Below are 6765 nucleotides of genomic sequence, written 5' to 3' on the forward strand. Positions count from 1 at the left end.
AATTGCATTACATGATGCCTCTATTTATAGAGGTCTTAGTTTATTTCTAGAAACATGTACATTAGCCAACAAGGGACAAATAAACTTTTCTAGAACTATCTACGACTTCTAGAACTTTACCTAACCCTATACGACTTCCAAAACTTTACCTAACCCTATTCGTAATCCTCTTGAAATTTCTAGAATCCTCTATTATTGTTTTACAATTCATTTGAGTTGAAATTACACATTCCAACACTCCCCCTTAATTTCAACCTCAAATGTTATTACATACAAATGCCAAAATGCTTTGTTTTGCCAAATGCCAAAATGCAATTTTCCAATAATAATGCCTTTGTTAATGCATGCCTGTCACTTGCCTCATCTGACACAAATGTTGAAAATCTTTTTTCTTCTTTGATGCCATGCCGAAAACCTTTTTATGCTTTGATGCCATGCTGAAAACTTGTTTCTTCTTTGACTTTCTCTAATCCTTTTCTAAATGCTGCTGCATTTCTTCTTACTCTTGAACATTTATACTTAAACAGACTTTTGATCACACTTGTAATCTTTTGCCAACTCGATCCATAGCTCCATCCACAATTCATTTTGATACAACCTACCATAGAATCACTTTTGCACTTTCTATTCCAACACATCTTTTCACTATGACTCTTTAAGCCACAAATATTACATGGATGTAGATTCCAACATTTGTCTTTTGTGTGTCCTTTCCTGTTACAATGTGAACATTGCAAAATATTTATGCCTTCAACATATTCTCTTAACCCTTTATTCATCTTTCCACTACCTGCATCATATCCAAGACCTAGATATTTTGGCCTGACTGTAGCCTCAATCGGATTCCTTAATCCCTATTCATCCTTTCCTAAACCTTTACCTTTGAAACCCATTCTTTTCATAATCTTCAAGCCAATACTATTATTATCATAACAAACATAATCTGCAAATTTCTTGTCATTTACTTTCTTACACATTTCATCACAAACACTTTTAGTTTTAGAAAAATCACATTCACTCAAATCATTTGTGTCACAAGATACATCACATACAAATGGTTTTACACTCAAACATTCTTTCTCTTGTTTCAAAGTAGACAAATCCTTCTTTAGCATACTCTTTTCCTCTTCCAATTTCTTCACATTTTCTTCTAAATATTTGTTCATTTTCTCAACATCATCAAACAAATTTAACTTTTCTTCTAATTCTTTATTTTTCTCTCTAATCTTGTGTGTTTCCTTCACCTGCCAATTATGTACTTCTTCCACAAAATTTAGCCTACCCTCTAGCTCTTCAATTTCCTCTATATGGAGACTAATTTCATTTAACAATTTAGATTTTTCTTCTCCCATTTCATTTCTTACTTTTTCCAGTTCCTTTTGCAAAATATCTTTTTCACACAATAATTTTGCATTTTCTTTCTTCACCATCAATAGTTCTTCTTCTAACTTGTTTGTCTTCTCTTTCTGAACTCTACCAGATTTTCCCATTGAACTCAACAATTAAACACACTTTACTCTTTTTTTTTTGGAAAATTCTAAATACCTTTTTACTTCCAGAATTAAATCTTCAAATAGCTTGAAACAAACCTTTAGATAGCTAAACTTCTCACTTCTTAGTTAACACCATTTTTTGACTATGATCTTCCTTTCTTTTAAAGACAAAAGTATAATTTCTCAAATGCCATTAAATAACTACAAGAATTAAGACCATACCTTTTTTGCCGACTCGCCCTCTTTCCTGCTCAACATTACCTATGTGGTCTTCTTCAAAACAACTATCATTCTCATAACACAAACAATCCTCCACCATTTAGCAGCACCAATACACTTGCTCTTTTATCACAATCTAAAATTTTGTCCAACCTTCTATCCAACCTAGCTCTGATTCTAACCTAGCTCTGATACCAATCTGATGGGTGGGTAGCATGAAAAATAACAAAAACACAGAACAATACAAAATATTGAACACATAACACAATGTGCTGCCGCACAATAAAATATATTATATTTCATTCATCATTTTCCCATTGCCAATTGCATTACATGATGCCTCTATTTATAGAGGTCTTAGTTTATTTCTAGAAACATCTACATTAGCCGATAAGGGACAAATGAACTTTTCTAGAACTATCTACGACTTCCAGAACTTTACCTAACCCTATACAACTTCCAAAACTTTACCTAACCCTATTCGTAATCCTCTTGAAATTTCTAGAATCCTCTATTATTGTTTTACAATTCATTTGAGTTGAAATTACACATTCCAACAATATCACTGACCAAACCTGCATGACAACAAGCACACCCAACCCCAACAAAGGTAATATGATCAAGTTTCATGCCTAAATTTTGCATATGTTCAAAGAGTTGAAGAGCATCAAAGGTTGAACCATGCATGACACAATGTATAATCATAGAACTCCATGACATAACATTATGTTTAACCATTTTATCAAACAACTTAGACACATCCTTTATGCTCCCAAATTTAGCATATACATGTGTATGAGGGAATTACCCTAAAAGACATAGATATAAAACCACTCCTAATTATGTCCTCACAAACCTCTCTACTTTTGCACAGAGCTAACAACTCAACACAACATGGGAGAAGATTGGTAAGAGTCACATAGTTTGTCTTCACACCTGTCAACTACATTTATCGATCAAGGGCCCAAAGTAGACAAACATTTTTATTGCACTCATATCCAAATAAATATTCTATAATAATGTTTGAAAAAAATTTCTAAATGGATTTGATCTAGAGGTTATTGATCATTTTTTCCTTAAGCTTACCATTCTTTTTATTTCTGCAGAATCCCTCTTTGGTGTTTAGGGCCAATTTATCCTCATTGGTGTTGTTGAATTGGATCTTTTGGGTAATTACAATTTTGTTATTAGATTATGCAAGATAACAAACCTTTTATTATTTTATTTTCCCATTTATCTTAGGGCTATTTCTTTTTCGCATAGAAATATTATTTTCCCCTTTATTATTTGTACTGTAAGCTCAAAAATTTCCATAGAGTTGTCATTGCCTATATAAAATGGTCTATCACAGCAATTAAATTATTCTATCTTGTGCAACTTATAGTGGCTAAACTTTCATTTTTCTTTCCTAGATTATTAATTCTAGATATTTTGGAAGTGTATAATTGGAGCCTCCCATGGTGCACATATAAATTCATAGTTCACAATGGTAGTGAACTTGGGGTATGCATGCTTACATTGTGTTAGTATGCTCTATTGTTACTCACCCTATCCATGCATTCGCTCATGGTAATGGCATGTGCCTCTATGATTTAAAAAAAGAGACTTGGTAGGTAAGGTTTGCATGCATGTTCTAAGGTGAATGTTAAGGAAGATCTCAATGAGCATCTTTGAGCCACATACGGAATCGTTGTTCAAAAATTTTAATCATGACAGCTACTAAAGTGGTGTAATATTGCTTGTTTTTTTGGCAATGTTATTGCATGCTTTATTTGCCATCATTTATCATTAGACCATGGTTTTGTACAAAATTTGGTGTATTCAACTTCAATACATCTCTTTGTGTCATTTTGTCCTTAGTCACATTGCTTCCTTAATATTTTCACTCTCTTTGCTTGCCACACTTCCAATGACAATAGGGCTTGAAAAAGCTTGTCTGTAGACAGTGTCCAAGTAATTATTTTCAATGTATCCACTTCCATTTCCATTATTTTCCTTGATCAGCTATGTCATGCTATGTATTATCACAATACCATCACTATTATTCTACTTATGAAAATCTCAAGAATGAGTTTGTTGAAGCATTGATACATGCAAATCATAAATTAGATTAAAAATTCATAGAAAAGTTATCCTACTCAAGAATAAGTTCATTGAATCACCCAAAATTATTAAATAAAAATGATAAGAATACATTTAAAATCTAAGCAAATTTCACACCTCATGTGAGAATCGTAGCTAGATGGCAAGCTAAAATTGTTTTCTGGATTGAATACCACAATTTTCCCACCAAAGCCAAATGTCACCAGTGCATGGACATGATGACCTTTAGATGACCTTGCTTCCATGAAAGAGTTGATTAGAGGTGTATGATGTGAATGTTGACTGAATTGATACATCTTATGAGAATAATTTTTTTATTGTGTATTCCCAACATAATCATGGTTGGCTTGAGAATTATGATCCACCTATTGATTACTATAAACATAAACATTTGGATCTGGAGTTGGATTTTTGAAACTAGTATCTCCATGATGGCTAGTGAATCCTTGATTAGATTGATTATGTGCAAAAGTATTTGGAACATCAAAATTAGATGCTTGACCTAACTGGCCTGAGGTTCTTGCACTCAAATTATACACATTAGAATTTGACACATGAAATAGGTTGCTTGATCCACTTGGCTATGTATTCTTGTTGTAGGATTAAGTAGAGTAGGAATTGAAGCATTTATAGGGGTTGCCCAATCAAATTTTCCCTATGTATCTAGAGCTAGATTGTAAATGGTAGAACTTGGAACATAAAAACTTGTCATCTGATCTAAGCCACCCTATTTTCTTGGAGCCATGGTGTACATGGTACTCCTACTTCCAAAGAGCAGGTCATTTGACTTTAATCTAGTCACATTATTTGATGAAACTCTAACATCACTAGCCTAGTTGCCATCATAAATATTCTCCTGAGGAATAGAACTTTCCCATTCTCCATTACTAACAGAATAATCATTTGAAGATGTTGACCATGGCATTGTAGTTCTTGACACATCAAATCCTTTAAATTGATTGTCATATCTAGTTAAATTGGGATTATTATAAGAAAAAATGCTACTATTATCTCCATTTAACACCTCAACTTTCTCATGTGACATTTGTTGGCTACCAAAGGTAGATAGCTCTATGGATCCAGTTGAATAAGATGTTTGACGATTGTTTATTTGACTATGGTCTATGTGGGATGTTAGACCCTAGTCCATTTCATTGAAGACCTAACACCACTCTTGTGCGACAAAGTCATAATACCATCCTAGATACCAAGGATCATAATAAATATCCTCCTCATTTTTAGAGGTATTCTATGACTCCTATTACCAATTAAGGGTAGTCTGGTATGCATATCCATCTCCAAATGCAATGATGGTATCTATATTTATTGATTCAACTTGATTAGTGAATCCCATAGAACTTTGAGCATGATAAATTTGACTATCCTAGACTTGCTAGCTAGCATAACTAACACTGCTCTGGGTAGACTGCAAATTATACTATATTTCATTTTTCTTGAGACCATCCCCAATAGATGAACCTGTAGTTGTTGTTTCATTACCCTCCACTTGATGCCATTCTCCTATTTCTTGATCATACCTCCACCTTGGATACTCATTTTGCAATTCATTATTAAAATAATTATCCTAACCATCCATTGCAATGTGAGACTAATCTAAAGAAACTGAAGTATTATAATTCCCTTCATACTTCCCATTGTTGTACTAGTGAAATGACTTGGTTTTAGACAAGCTATTTTCTAGTAGTTGAGGGATAGCAACATCCAAAGCATTAAGCATTCCATTCTCTACAACTTGGGATGTCTGATAAGGTATGTTTGTATCAAAAATTGGTTGTCCTAGTGAATCATAGTTTATAATGGAGAAAAATCAACCCCTGATTCCCCTACCTTCTACACCAAATCATTGGGAAAATCTGCATAAAAATCTAAATATGACCTGAAACCATCTACATTAGAATCCACATTTGTTGTGTTAAAAATACTCCATTGAACTTCTCTAACATTTGTATAGATACTCTTTCTTCCTATCCACTCTGCCTTTAAATCCAATGAGTTTTTACCCTTCTCAATTCCATCATCAGTGACTTTAAACGAACAGTCTGCTTCTTCATTATTTCCAAGTTTCCCAAATGCATTATCTATAGATTTCATGCCCTCCTAGGTTCTGTCATGAGTATCATTAATAAAAAAATCCACCACTTCATTAGCTCTAACGTTAGCAAATGCATTTTCCACAGACTCCATAACCACTTCTTCTTTCTTAAGCACACCGTCAAAGGATAGCTACTTCTACTCAAATGAGAAGCTTTCTGAATGGGCATCTTCCTTATTGTAACCCTCGATATCAAAACTTATTTTCATTACATATTTATGTTGACCTAATTGTGATTGGTGGGATCTTCTCTAATCCTAAAACTTCTACTACTGAAATTAAAGATAGTGCCTTTTTTGTATCTTCTGTTGCATCCAATATCAATTTTGATATTGTGCCACTTATGTTATAGTTAAAAGTTGCATCAGGCTTGAATTCTAAAGTATTGGTCAAAGTAATATTTCTTAACATTTTAGTATTAGAAACTTGATAATCATTCTCATCATCGACAAGCTTATCAAAAAAATCTGCATTAAATTGATCATCTATTAGAAAAGAAGACAAGAATGCCATGAGCTACAACACAAAAAAATGAAAATTAGATCTATTAATAGCCATTAAACTTCTCAAACAACTAAGATAATGAAGACAATTGTACATCACTATTAGTAAGCATCAAGATAACTAGAGTTCGTATTAATTTAACTAGATAGAATGTGAGATATTTACAAACCCTTATGAGTAGGTTTGAAATTGATGGTTTGATTTTTTTTTACAAGTAGGGAGGATGCTAATAAAGGTTGTTGGATTTGGTTTTATTCCTATCAATTTCATTTGCCAGAAAATTCCCAAAGCCTTTTCACCAAATCAAGTTTGTACATTTCCTACAATCATTAT

The 6765-nt window shown here is 33.0% G+C and overlaps 1 pseudogene; it reads right to left on the reverse strand.

Annotated features, from left to right (window-relative positions):
- Positions 1–3572: 3572 nt before the first annotated feature.
- LOC149569033 (uncharacterized) lies at positions 3573–6441 on the reverse strand (annotated as a pseudogene).
- Positions 6442–6765: the final 324 nt, after the last annotated feature.

The sequence above is a fragment of the Cupressus sempervirens genome, chromosome 3 (assembly GCF_028749045.1).
Source record: "Cupressus sempervirens isolate cs-2001-9-10 chromosome 3, ASM2874904v1, whole genome shotgun sequence".
NCBI classification, from domain to species: domain Eukaryota; kingdom Viridiplantae; phylum Streptophyta; class Pinopsida; order Cupressales; family Cupressaceae; genus Cupressus; species Cupressus sempervirens.